This window comes from Sciurus vulgaris (genome assembly GCF_902686455.1).
Source record: "Sciurus vulgaris genome assembly, chromosome: 11".
Lineage (NCBI taxonomy): Eukaryota > Metazoa > Chordata > Mammalia > Rodentia > Sciuridae > Sciurus > Sciurus vulgaris.
Window position 1 is genome coordinate 49,875,469 of NC_136472.1, and position 15,422 is coordinate 49,890,890.

A 15,422-nucleotide genomic window follows, 5' to 3' on the forward strand; every position below is an offset into this window, starting at 1 on the left:
CCCACTAATTTTTTCACAGCACAAATAGGTCTCAGTTTCCTCATGTATATAATAGGTCCCCAATAATACTTGCGACATAGAGTGGTGGGAAGGAGTAACTGAGATAACTCATGTAAGGGTCTTAGCATATTTCTCAATAAACATTAACACCTTATCATAAAAGGGCTAATTGTCTATTAAAATCATTCAGTTCATGACAATAAAATATTGTCATCAGTACATAGAAGTTTGAGATGAGGAATGGAACTGTATACAATTCATGCTAGGAAGGCCTAGGCATATAAACAAGCTCTAGTCAAAGTCAAGACTAAAGCTCATTGTCTAGATAGTACATGACATTTATCATCAATTCAGCAATCTTGGGGCAATGAAATTAAATAAGATGTTTTCCTCGAGGTTGGTGTCTTTCCATCTAGAAGGAAGATGATGCATTCCCAAATACAGGTCTTTCTCCTAAGAAAGAGTTTTCTTAACTAGATTAAATATTGACCATAAGGTCAAAAATTAACAAGCATTAGTCACAACAGGCTTGTCACTGGGGCTTCATTGCCCTGAATAGGCAGAGGGCTCCTGATAGCAAAGTACTAGGATCCCCCATGGTGTGAGTGATGCTCCCTCTTCCCACTCTTTCATGCTTGTGTCTTTTTGTTGACTTTGTGTTAGGAATTGACACCAGCAGAATTAGAAGCTCAAATCCAAAAACAACTGGGGTTTGGAAGACTCACAGGTATGTGGCTTGTGAGGCAAATGAGATATCTTTTTCTTGATCAAGTAATTTGATATTTTGGTTTGCAGTGAAATATTCCAATAGCTACAAATCACCTTTATTATTGAAGTCCTTACAAGAAAACTAACTTGGTCATTTTGAGTTTCTAATCTCAACCCCTTTTATCTCTTATGGAATTGATTGGTTTTGTAATTCAATTTTGATAAAGTAAATTTTCTCGGGAACCCAATTATCTCTAGAGAGCATATTAGAATGTATAAATATATACAATGCAGGAGCTGCTACATCTGAGGAATGCAGAACATGGGATGGGAACCCAAAATTATTCTGCCTGAGGAAGTGTGGGTGAACAGAGGAAGTATTAGGCAGACTATGAACAGAGGTGACATTTGAGTAGGAAAATTAGGAATAAGTACACATTCCTCAAGCAGATAAGATGGGAAAGGGAATAAATGGAATGTAAAAATATGAAGAAGTATAAGCAGGTGTTATATGTGGGGATAGAGATTGGCACCACTGGTTAACATTTTCAGGACCAGTATGACTAAATATTTAGCAGGTACTGAGACAGACACTGGCCACTGGCTGTAAGGAGCATAGAGGAGTTGGAAAGGCAGCCTGGACCCAGGAAGTGGGCTAGAAGGCCTGTGTATCATTGCTTTGGTGTGCCCATTGCTTTCTACAGACAGTATGGAGGTCACTATAGTTCTCAAGCAAAGTAATATGGTGATGAGGATCACATGCAGAAAAAAAATGCAGACAGAATTTTAGAGAATGGATTAAAGAGCAGAGCAATTGGGAGAATATTTGGTAGTCCAAGTTAGAGAAGTTGGGGGACAGGAGGGAGTAGTGATATGTCATTTTAAGAAGCCCCATTGACATATCTGGACCTATTTCCTGGCACCAGCAGATCTAGTCCGCAAGCTTCTTAACTCTTCTTGTCATCACCTGCTCTGATTTGCAAGGAATTAAAAGAAAAACACCAAAAAAATCTTAATAGGACTCTCTTTCCCAGAGCTGAAATTACTTTAGCATAAGGGCTCCTTTTAGTTTTCAGGGTCTCATCTTCTCTTCCAGAGGTTAAAAATAGAAAAAAATATTAATCCTGAGTATAAATCTGAAAAAGGATTTCCATTCCCTCCCTGTAGGTTGACAAATTTAAAGGGACCTGAAATCTAGAAACTGCCTGAGCAGTGCTCTCAGCTCTCCAGCTTGCTGCATTTTTTTGAACCAATGAAGACAGCCATGTGCTCTTTTATAGGATGGATCATCCTCGCTCAGTAGGTTCACTCTGTTTTCCTTAGCAGATGCACTGCTAACCATTTCTATTGTTATTTTAGTTTAATTGACGGTGGAGATGGAGAGAAAGGAGCCTAGTTTAGCTATTGCTTCAAAGTGAATTCACTTTCTAATGAAGCTGTTTGTTCTATTAGCTTCATTCCCTGGGCAATCCTGGAACAGCAGCATTTTCTTCCCACTGCCGGGAATGCTCTTCTGCCTAGAACTTTAGCCCTCTTTGTGCTGCTGCCTCTCTGCTAGATCCTGCCTTTAGAGGCTCACCAGTATCACCATCCAGGAGTCCCTCTGGTTGGAGGCTCTAAGGAACTTTGAGGCTTATGTTGGTTGAGTGAGTTAACTAACGCCATGTGGAAATAGTTAAACTTTGCTCCTATTACTCATCTAAAAATCTTCCCCGAGCTCTCTTAGCTATGGATCCATGGACATTAATGTGGGATAGAGGCAGGAATGGGGGACAGTAGAGGCTCTGGACCATTCAGTCTCTGTGGTTACGTAAAATAAAAGAAAACCTTAGCACTCTCTAAGGTGGGCTGGGGGTGGAATGGGGAGATGGCAGTTCTGGTTCCTTGGTGTCTCCATGAGAAACACCACCTGTGCCACAGACAATAAAAAATGTATCGGCATTCTTTAAGTCTCTTTTCCATCTTTTCTGAACTTGCTGATGAAATCACAAGTTGTCATTGTTGTCTCAGGAAGATGTTTTTAAAAATAAGAATCCCAATCTCCTCTGAGATATTACTATTTTTTTAATCTAATTCCAGAGACAAACTCCCTACCCATTTAGAATCGAAGATTTTTAGAGCCAGAAATAGTTTACTTGGGATTGCAATAGCAATCTATTATTTTCCCTACCTAGAATTCCCTCCCTTCTTGATCCTGGATTTTCCTTTGGAAAAACCGCACACCCCTCATATCCTTATTACTCCCCATTATCCATGCCTGAGCCAATTTCCATGCTTGCTTTGCTAGCAGAATCTCAATTCACAAAAAAACCAAAATACTAGCTTTTCCCAACCTCCCTTCCAGCCAAAGGTGTGTATGTGACACCCTTCTGCCCCTGGAGATCTAAAGAAATGTTTGCTGAAGGTTTCTCAGAAAGCTTTTGCAAGTCATGATTAAAGAGGACATGTGCACAGGAACTGATCCTTCCCCTGGTTCCTCCCTTGAATTCAGGCATGATGGCTGCGGCATTCTATTAGAAAGAGCAACAGATTCATGGTTCATAGACCCCGAATTTCCTTGAGTCATAATTTTAAAAAGTAACCACTTACCTCGAGGTTATTATTATGTGCGAGAAATAAATTCATGCTTGTTTAAGCCTCTGTTAGCTGTCACCTGCAGCCAAGTGTATTGTCACTGATATACCTACACTGACTTGAACAGGGAATGACCCACTAGAGAACCGCACTTCCAGGGGACAGTTTACCCCATGCCCAGCTCTCCTACATCAACAGATGTCATCCAAGAAAGCTGGCTGCCCCTACCCAACAGAATATGATATATGCCATGGGCTCATAACCACTAGTGTTGCTTCTCTTTTTTCAAACAAGTATTTCAAAAACAAGTATCCTGGTCTTTATTTTTTTTTCTCCACTAGTATTTATAATTTATGTCAATGAATGGTGAAGTGTTATTTAAGAGTTATTTACTTAAAGACTGAAGATCATGAGAGCCACACTTAATGGGATGAAGAAGAACATGTATCAGAATAAAAACTGATCATGCTGTAGCTGCAGTAAGGAGACAAGAGTTTGGGTTGTCTCTCTTTAGGGAACGAAATGACTGAGTTTTGTGTTGCACATGGAGCAGTTGTTCTATGTTGGCAGAGTACTTTCTGAATATATCCCTGTCTTTCCAAGGCCTCTGTTATCTGAGTTTATTGTCTAGTTTTACAAGAATTAGTTTATAAAAGTGTTTAAAGAACATATGCCCAAAACCCATTACCAGAATATTAAATACAGAAAGAGAAAACCTTCCATTTGTGTATTTTTGTATTTTAGACTCTAAGAACATTTTAAATGCTTTCTTACTTTAGTCAGTGATTCTGTGTGTAGGAATTTATCTTATGGAAATTCTTTTTAAACTGCTAATAGTTCAGTTTTATTTTTCTAAGTTTACCCCACTTACATGCATACTAATATTTGTATTTTGTATCTAATTAAATTATAGTTGTTTTTAAAATTACCACTACTATTTTGCATCTTTTTTTTTTTTTACTTAACAGTACATTATGGGTCTACAGGACAGTGGCACATACAGGCATTAATTTATCCTTTCTGAGAACTGCACCCATTTAAAAGCATGCCTGTGCCATGAATTAACTAACTGATCCCTTATTGATAGATATTTACATTATTTTAAAATTTTTAGATTTATGAAATATGCTGCAATGACCCTGGTCTGAAAATATATTTTCACATTTATGTGTTTGTACACCTAAATTTCTAGACACAGAGTTGCTGAGTAGAGAGAATAAACATTTAAGGTGTTAGTGGATTCTAAAAGTTCCCATTTAAATACAAAATAATCATACTGCTTCTCGGAGGCTAAGAAAATCAAACATGAAAACTTTGTTTATTTCTATAGAGAGTTTCTCTGGTCTTCTGGAGAGAGACTGGAACCTCTCAGGTTTGTTGAAAAAGCCCATAAACGAGTGAAAGAAAAGAGGTAAAGAGAGATGTACAGCCAGGCATGGTGGTACACACCTATAATCCCAGGAACTCAGAAGGCTGAGGCAGGAGGATTGCAAGTTTGATGCCATCCTCAGCAATTTAGTGAGGCCATAAGTAACTCAGTGAGACCCTGTCTCAAAATCTAGAAGGAAAAAAAAAGTAGGGGAATGGGTGGGTGGGACGTAGGTCAGTGGCCAATTTCCACTAGTTCAATTTCAAATACCAGAGAGAGAGAGAGAGAAGCAAAGTACAGTAAGCTAAGACTTCCTTGGCATGACCACAGTCCCAGAACTTTCCGGGGACTGTGCAATTCGGTGCTCCTCAGGCGGGGTCCCAGCTCCACTGAACCATCTGCCAGGTCCAGAGGGAACATCCCACCCCACAGTTTGAAGACCAAGTCCGTGCTGGTGGTCCAACCCCTCCTCACAATAAACCTGGGAGAGGCACTGAGAGGAGACTAGCCTGGACAAGGAAGCTGAGGCTGGGAGCCATGTAGTGGCTCACTCAGGGTCAACTCAGGCCTTGCTACCGACTCCCTCAGGGAGTGTCTCTGTCCAGTTCCTGTAGGGGGTGGGTGCCATGGTCTGGGGTGACCTAGGGATAGGTAGCAGGCTGAACCTGGGATCAAGGTGCTGCCACCTGGGATCAGGGTCCTGCCACCTGCTCTAGGGGTGGGCTCCTCCTCAGAATAGGGGTGCAGTTCTGGGGCTGCTATGGGTCGTGGGGAGTACATACAGCTCAGGATAACATCTGCCTCAGCTGTCCCAGGGCTAGCTGAGGGGACTCTGGACTAGGACGAGCCTCAGGGCCATCACAGAAGCAGGGCCGTCCCCCTGTGCCTCCCTACGTCCTGCACCATTGTGTCCCTGAGGCACTCCCCATCAGTTCTGTCCACCCCAGCTCAGGGCTCCTCCTCTCCTGATAGGCCTCTGAGCAGGTTTCCCCTTGCCAGCTCCCGGTCTCTTTCTGGCTTTAGGCTTTGTGGGTAATCCCTACAAGGAACTAGAAATATCATGAATGTGGGAAAGTAGCAAAGTTTCTGGAAAATCACAGAATTCCCAGAGTCCAGTTTCCCCTCTGAAGGGATAAGATGGAAGTTTCCACATCTGAGCTTCTCTTCTTTATTAGGAATCTGCCTGAAGTATGATGATGATTTTGGTTCTCCCTTGCTCAGTCACCTTCAGTGGCTCCCCATGGTCCAACAAAGTTCTCATGTAGTCTTCGAGTTCCTCCCTGACCTGGTTCCAATCTCTCCTACATTCTCACCACATCTGCCCTCCAAGACCCATTCTTCCCTCTGTGGCCCACAAATCCTCCAACCTCTGCCCCTCTGTTGGTGCTGTCCTCTAACCTAGAATGCCTAACCCTCTGCAACCAAGGGTTAGAGTACTGCTCAAGCTTTCAATCCTTTGTGCTCTTGTGGGTCTTCATATTTGTTCAACAACCTGGGCTTCTAATGCACTGTGGACTCTTGCTTCCAGTTCTTTCCCATTCTGTTTCTCCTTACTGGAACATTCCCTACTTCAGGTACCTCCCCCAACTCCTTCTCAGGGCATACAGAACCTTCCTTGACTCCTTCCTCAGTGCTCCCAGGACTTCCTGCAACTCCCCAGATGGTCTGTCTCCTGGTTCCACCAATAGTCTATGAGCTTCAGAAGGGAGGTGCATGTCTACCCTATTCACCTCTGTGTCCCCAGGGCTGGGTCCTGAGTAACTGCTCTGTAAATGTTGAATGTACTTAACCTGTATTATTCTGTCACTGGATTCAAGTCAACAACACTTCTCCCACTCATAGATGAGGAGATGAGGCCTGAAGAGCTCAGTGCCTGTCTGTGCTCACAAAGCAAGGAATGCAAATTATGTTCTGGCTCCTAATCCTAGGCTGTTCCCCTCTATCCTCCATGACCCTGAGAACCCAGCAACTGTCAAGGGTCAGTGATTGAACCTATTGGCCCTGAACATAGATTCCTGGATTCAAAACTCAGCTCTGTCATTTACCAGCTGTATGACTCTGGGAAGGTCACTTACTGCCTCTAGCCTGCCTTTTTTTCATCTTTAAAAGGGATAATTATAGTTCTCCTCTAGGGTAGCTATGAGGATCAATATGACTTGTGCTAAGAACTCAGTCTAGAGACTGGCACAGAGAACATGCCCAATGGGCAGGGTCACTCAGACTGTTACATAATCCAAATTCAAGAAGCTCATCTCATGAGAGACAGGTGCTAGGAAAAAAGAAAGACTTTATTCGGTGAGCAAAGAATGGAGAAGAGGGAGCTTTGCTCACAAATCACCTTCTCAAGTTCAGGGAGTCAAAGGACATGTTTATTCATAGGAGAGGAATAATGAGATAGAAGGGTAGGATATTAGAAAGAGGAATATTCATGTCTTTCTGGGGAATAGGTGGAGATCTTCCAGAAACTCAGGCATCACCTCTGAATACAGAGATGCCAAGCCTCTCAGCCCATTTCATTCATCCATGGGACATCTACAAGCCCTGGATGCAGGGAAGAGCTCTGAGTCTTGGCCTTCTTGGGCCCAGAACAAAGCCCCATGTATAAAGTATTTACCAAATGAATTGGTTTCAGAGTGTGGAGAACTCCTACTCTCTCTTCACTCTGACCAGTTTATGCATCGATTCATGCACTTGGCAATCGCTGAGTTCCCATCTGCCAGGCATGGCCATAGGTAAAAGTTATAAAGAAGACCAGGATGGTTGTGCAGGCCCTGCCAGGGAGCTGCCAAACTGCCATGATGCTGAGTGCCAGGCTTCTGGCTTGGGCCCCTTCCAGTCTCTGGTGGGGAAGCCCAACCAGGAGGGTCCCAGGCCATGGGACTAAGTTGTCCATGACATGAGGTTTCTAGGTGCCCAGAACCAGGAGCCAGATAGGGAGGTAAGGATTATGCTGTTTGCATGACACATCCCACACACAGGATTTCCTAATCCTTGGGCTGCCGTGCAAACCCTTCTCAAATTTCCTCTGCCACAGGAAGGCCGTTGTCAATCTGGGATCCCTGCTCATCAACCTCCTGGAAGTAGCACTGCAGCTCCCTCAGCCAGGGGTCACCCCATGGAGTCCCAGGGTTTTCCCACCCTTGTCCACTGGCAGTCAGCATACTCACTGCTGGGATTACTGGATTAATGTGTTTTCTAATTTTATAAGAAACTGCCAATCTGATTCCAAATTGAGTGCTCCATTATACATCTCCACTAGCCATATATAGAGAAAAAGTTCTAGAAACTGAAATTTCTAGACACTTGAAATTGCCAGGTGTTTTTGTTTTCTAAGTTATGTGTTGATATTCTGTTAAGATTTTAATTTTATTTTCCTAAAAATATTTATGTTGAACATTTTGATGTACATATTTGTCATGTATATGTCATCTTTGTTCAAAATCTTTCCCCATTTTTATTGAATTATTTCTTTTCTTATAGAGTTTTGAAAGTTCTTTCATCCTCTGGCTATAAGTGCTTTATATGACACAAAATAGAATGTATTTTGTTCTGCTCTGTGGTTTGTTTTTTAACAATAATTTTCGATAGTAGAAATAGTAAGTTTTAATAAATTCTTATTTGTCAAAATCTATTTTCTTTTACAGATCATAAGGATCTTTTAAAGTTTTTATTTATTTTATTTTATTTTTATTATTCTATATGACAATAGAATACATTTTGACACCTCATGTAACTTCTCATTCTTCTGGTTGTACATGATGTAGAGTTACACATGTTGTGTAATCATATATGTATAATGCAGGATCCATTCTATCTGTGTGATTCATTCTACTATCATTCCTACTCCCCCCAAACCTCCTTGTAATGATTAATTTGAATTGTCAACTTGATTGTATTAGGAGATGCTGATGATTAACAGGTTTCTGGTTGTGTCCATGAGGGCATGTCTAGGAATGATTGGAATGTGGGATAGGAACTGAAGTGGGGACCCTCCTTAAGCGTGGGTAGCACCACCCCACTGGATGGAATAAAATTTGGAAGAAAAGGAAGCAGATGCAGATGTGAGCTCCTCTCTTCTTTAAATGGGTTCTTGGTTGCTGCTTTGATAGTCTGAGAATATCAGACTCTCGCTTCTTCACTCTTCCAAAGCGGATTCTGCCAGTGATTCTCCAGGTAGTTTCCAGAAGCCTTGGTCTCAGACTAGGTAGCACTTTTGATCCTCTTGTTCTGGGGCTTCTGCCTCTTGGGCTGAGCAGCTACTGGTTCTTGCACCTCTCTAGCCTGCAGACCACCATTATGGACTATCCAACTGCTGATTGTGTAAGCCAATCTAATAAATCCCCTTTTTATAATCATACTTCCTGTTGATTCTGTTCCTCTAGAGAACCCTGACTAACTCACTCCTCCTGTCTCTTCACTTCCCTCTGTCTAATCCAAAGTACCTCTTCTCTTCCCTAGTCCCCTCACCTTATTGTGAATTAGCATGTAAGGATCTTTTTTAACAATAATCTCAATATACAACTTGTCTGAAACAAATTTATTAAGAAACATCTCAGAAAAATGGGAGAAAGGACAGAGTAGAAGGGCAGGGGGAAGTGTCCCAGGGAGAACAGTCTCTGATATCTTTGCAGGTGAGAACAGAGGAGACTCCTGATGTCCCAAGATGAAGAAGTGTTCTCAGCTGGAACTGTGTAGAGAAACCTGAGGTAGTTGGCATATGTTGCTCCTGCAGGTGTTCAGAGTCCACCTGATGGATGCCCAAGCAAGGTGTCAGGATCCACAGAGCACAGGGTCCTCTGGATATGCACTGGTTTTGTCTGTATCAGCTCTCCCCTTCATTGGAGCCACATTCAATGAATCTGGCACATTTATGACCTCTTAGATTGGAGCCACCTTACTGCTGACATGTGACATGCAACAGCATAGTTGTGGGGCACAGGTAGCCATCCTCCTAGTAACCCTCTTTCAGCACTTTCCAGTAGTATGGTGGTGCCCAGAGTCAGGCTAAATCAGGTGTAGGGGTCCTTGCAGGTGGAAGCGGAGATGAATGGCAGACTGGCTGACCTTTCCAGTGTGATTCTGCCCTGACTGGCCTCCTTAGGCAGCAGAGGCTCACAGGGCAAGGGGTTGGTGCAAACAGCCTACTCACTGAAGTTCCTCTTTGGGAAGACAGGGAATTGGAAAGATCCATGGGTCATAGGCAAGGCTTAACCCTTGGAGGCACAGGGTTCCCCTAAAACATGCAGACTGCCCCCTGGCTTTTCTGGTGTTCCAGTATGAGGTAGGTAGCCATGGCTGCATTGAACTTCTTCTTGGCCAGAGACACCAAGGTCTTGTGTAGATCATAATGCATGTAAAACAGGATGGTAATTATTTGGGGGTCTGGATGTTTGGGGAGTGCCTTACTATAATCATGGGATAAATACTGCTCAACCTGTATCAGCCAAGGGTGCTGAAGTATCTGCTGGGTTATGAGCCACTTCCTGGGGTCCAGGGTCAGTGTTTGGCTGCATGAACATTTGTGCTGTTATAGAAACATGGAAAGGAACACGGTATGCTTCAAGCATGATCTGCTTCACCATCTCCTTAGCGGTGGGTCCCATAAATGGGAGTCTCCCTGTCAACATAAAATAAAGAATGACACCCAGGCTCCAGATGTTCACTGGAGGCCCCCATAATGCTTTCCTCAGGGTAATTTTTGAGGCAAAGTATAAGAGAGAGCTCCAGAACCCATTCAGTTTCTGCCCAGGCATGACCCTGCTGCTAAATCCAAAGTCAGTAAGTTTGATGTGGCCTCTGGCATCCACCATGATGTTCTCTGACTTCAGGTCTCGGCGTACATTGCCCTTGTTATGGCAGTAGCCCAAGGCACACACTATCTGCCAGAAAAATCTGTGGGCCTCTTCCTCCTGCATGCCACCCTGTGGGATGTGGTCTGATATCTGGTCCCCACCTGCATTCTCCATCACCATGTAGATATTTCTGTGGGTCTCAACAACCTGAAATAATTGAATCACATTGGGATGCTCCAGGCTCCTCATCATATCTGGTTCAGAGAGGACTAGGAGGTTCTGCACTATCTTTGGAAGGACTTTCACTGCCACCTGTGCCCCAGTGAGGTGATGGTGGGTTGTTTTATCTGGCCAAACCTGCCATGCCCAATGTCACTCAGGACCTCATATTGGTCCCTCAGGACTGCATTCTTGCAGGAGTTGGGCCCCTGCAACACTACATTAGTCTCACATCCCTGGTTACAAATCCTAAATAGGAACTCTGCCTAAGGGTGCTAGCTAAAAAAATAATAACAAACCAAAACAACAAGTCAAAATCAAAAACAAAAATGAAACAAAACAACAAGCCCAAATCAAAGAGCCAATATCCAAAGACTATCACCAACAACTTCCAACCACCAAACACACTATCTGGGACTCTGATAGGTCACCACCAAGAGTTTCCTGTACGTGTGGACAAAAACCCAGCCACAGTCATTCTCTTATATACCGGCACTTTGAAACTTTCTTGCAATGGTACCTTGTGACATAAGAGCAAGTAATCGCTCAGTCATGCCTGGCCATAACTCCCAGTGGTCATCTCCCTTTCGGGCCTCCAGAACTTCTCCCATTTTCAAAATGGGAATAAGGGAGGACTCCATGCATTCTTTTGCTTTAGTGGGTTATGGATACTGATATTTACTTGTTTAGGAATTAATATTTGTATGGAACATCAATGTACTTTTCATTTTCAGCCTCAAAATCTGTAATAGCTTTTTGCTTTGAAAGACCACAGTATATCTACACTCAAGGTATTCAATTCCTTTTGCTTCCAACTTTGAATAACCTCACTCACATGGTGATACTATAACAATATGCTCTGTTCCCTAAGACACCATGGAGAACAATATTAACACCTTTGGGGATGAGAGGGAGGCTTAAAGGTTCACCATAATTTCTCCACGTAGTCCTGTACACAATGCATATGCAGTACATTGTGACACCAGTAACTAAGGGGGACAGGTAGAGATGTACAAGGACAGCATTTTCTGGTACTGAAGCTATGCAGCTATACGTTGACACCAGAAATGTTTCTCCATCTCATGTTAAAGGTAATGCCCAGAAGAACTGCACAGAAATTCCCAAAGGACATACCTAAAATGAATGGGATGGAAATTCAAATATTTCATGTGAAAAACCAATTAGATAGGAGAGAAGATAATTGTTAATGGATACACAGGCACAGTGAATCAGGAACTTGCCCTGCTTTCCTCATAAGGACACAGTGCTACTGAACCAGCAGCCTGTCCTCCGCTCCTCATAAGGATGCAAGTCACATGGAAACAACAGCTTGCCCTACTCCTTTATTACCCATCTTATGTAATTACATCATAATATTGCCATTTCTAAGAACAAAAGGCCTTATTCCTAGTTGTGGGATTAGAACCTATACAAATGCTTTACAAGATATAATTTAATGCCTAACATGCTCTATTGCTATTTTTCTAAGTGTTTTTATCCATAGACTTCAATTTTGTCATATGATGTTTCTACTTTAATCCATACCATCATACAAATTCCAGGGCTCATCAATGAAGTGCATGTCTTTAGTAGGTATGGTCTTGCAAAATCCTGATGCCCCATGACACAATAACCTTTTGCTTGGTCCACCTCTCCAAGATTCTACCTGTCTACATAACCACACTGAGGACCGAGCTGCCAATACATGAACACTTTGTGGGGGAACATGTACCCAAACCACAGCAACACTATTTTTTATTACACTGTTGATGTCATAAGGATCTGTTGTAATTAATATTCCATCTAATACTTGGGTTTTTTTTTTTTTGCATTTTTCTTGTTTTCTTTCTTTTTATTTGTTTTTGTTTTTGTAGTTGTAGATGGACAGTATGCCTTTATTTTAGTAGCTTTTTTTTGTATGCAGTGCTAAGGATCAAACCCAGGGCATAACATGTGCTAGGCAAGGGCTCTGCCACTGAGACCCAGTCCCAGAACTTTTTTTGTCATTTTCTTTAAAGACAACTATTTCATCTCTAAATAGAGATATTTTCCCCCTTCTTTTTAAATTTGTATGTCTTTTATTTCTTTTACTTGCCTTACTCTAGTATCTGGGGTCCCCAGTACAAAGTTGAAGAGGAGAAAAGACATTCTTGCCATGTTTTTCTTCTTAGGCAGAAAGTTTTCAGTATTTTGCCACCAAATGTGATGCTGGCGGTAGGGTTTTTACAGATGCCCTTTATTTCATTGAGCTCATTTCCTCCTACTTCTAGTTTGCTGAGAGTTTTCATTCAGAAATGGACATTTTGTTAGTCATCTTTTCATCCATCTGATGAAAATACTTGACATAAACAACTTAAGAGAAGAAAAGATTTTGGCTCATCATTTCAGAGTCCTCAGTCCTATGGTCTGCTGGCTTCATCTCTGTGGATCTGTGATGAGGCAGAGCATCATGGTAGAGAGGGCAAGGTGGAGCAGAATTGCTCATCTCATTGAGGGCAGGACACAGAAAGAGAGAGAGAGAAAGAGAGTAAGGAGATAGGGACAAGGGAGAGACCCCAAGGGCATGCCTCCTGGGACCTACTGCCTTCAATAAGGGTCCACCTCTCACAGCCTACACCTTTGAACATTGCTGCATTGGGAACAAAGCCTTTATCACATGAGACTTTGGGGCACAATCCAGATCCAAACCATAACAGATATTGAATATTGTCAAAACAGTTTTTCTGCATCTATTGTGATGCTCATATGTTTTTTCTTTAACCTGTTGATATGGTAAATTACGTTGTTTGATTTTTGCATGTTGAACCAACCTTTAATTTCTGTAATCAATACCACTTGAACCTGATGTATTGACCTTTTTATATATCCTTGGATTTGATTTGTTAACATTTTCTTCAGAATATTTTCAACTACGTTTATGAAGGATATTGGCCTGTAGCTTTATTTTCTTATAATGTCCTTGTAGTGGTTATATCAGGGCAGTGCTTATATCATACAATGAGTTGGGAAGTATTCTCTTCTATTCTTTATTCTGAAAGAATTCTTGTGGATCCATATTATCTGATTCTTGCTTGTTGGTAGAATTCGCCAGCAAAGTATCTGGTTCTGGAAGTTTCTTTGGGTTTTTTTGTTGTTGTACTGGGGATTGAACTTGGGCTGCTCTACCACTGACCTAAACCCCCAGTATTTTTGAGTTTTTGTTTTGAAACAGGGTCTTACTAAGTTGCCAAGGCTGGTCTCAAACTTGGCCTCAGCTTTCCCAGTCACTGGCCTTACAGAAATGAACGACCATGCCTGATTTGTGTGTTTATTAGAAGACTTTTCACTAAAAGTTTAATTGTTTGAAAAGATATATACAGAACTGTTCTTGTTATTTAATTCTCCTTGAATATATTTTGGCAGTTTGTGTCTTTCAGGTGATTAGTTCATTTTGTCTAACTTGCTGAATTTATGGTCACAGACTAGTTCATAATTGCCCCATAATATTCTTTTATGGCCACTCTTTCATTCCTGATATTTGTATTTTGCAGTCCTGGGGATTGAACTCAGGGCCTTGAGCATGGTAGGCAAGTGCTCTCCCACTCAGCTACATCTCCAACTCATTCCTGATACTGATAATTTGTGCCTTTCCTGTTTCATTATCTTGGTCAAGTTTATTGATTTTTTTCAATTAACAGCTTTTGGTTTTGTTGTTTTTTTGTCTAATTCTTTTGTCTGGATTTCATTTGATTTCTGCTTTTATCTTTTTTCCCCTTCCTTATGGTTGTATTTGGTTTAATTTTTTTTTTTTTTTCTTTGTAGTGCTGGTCTACGACTTCTCCTTCCTTAATTATCTAAAGTCTTTATCCCTTCTTTTCTGTTCATTTGTTTTTCTTAAATAAAATTCACATAATAAAATGTAGTGGCATTTAGAACATTTGCAATGTTGTATGATCATCACCTCTATCTAGGTCCAAGATATTTTCATCGCCCATACAGAAAACCTCATACTCATTAAGAAGTCACCTCCCATTTCCTCTCCCTGTAACACCCAGAAACCTCTAGTCCACTGTCTGTCTCTGTGGATTTACATCCTCTGAGTGTTTCATATAAATGGAATTATAAACATATAATACTTTGTGCTTGGTTTCTTTAACAAAGCACAATATTTTCAAGGTTCTTTCATATTGCAACAAGTATAAGTATTTTAATCTTTTTATTATGGTTAAGTAATACTCCATTATACAGATATACTGCATTTTGTTTATCCATTTGTCTACTTTTTCACCTCTTTCCTACTGTGTATAGTCTTGATATGGTTTGGATATGAGGTGTTCCCCAAAAAACTCATGTGTTATACAATGCAGGAATATTCAGAGGTGTAATAATTAGGTCATGATAGTTATACCCTAATTGGTAGATTAATCCATTTGATGGATTACTGGGTGGTAAATATAGGCAGGTGGGGCATGGCTGGAGGAGGTCACTGGGGCATGCCCTTAAGGATTGTATTTGTCCCTCACTCATTGCTTTCTCTCTCTCTGCTTCCTGGCTTCCATGAGCTGAGAAGCTTCCTTCCACCACACCATTCTGTCACGATGTTCTGTTTCAGCTTGGGCCCATAGCAATGGAATTGTCCAATTATGAACTGAGACCTCTGAACTATGAGCCCAAAATAAATATTTTCTCCTCCAAGTTGTTCTTGTCAGGTATTCTGGTTACAGTAATGAAAAACTAACACAATGCTACATTGCACACTCCTCTGCAAACATTTTTTTAAT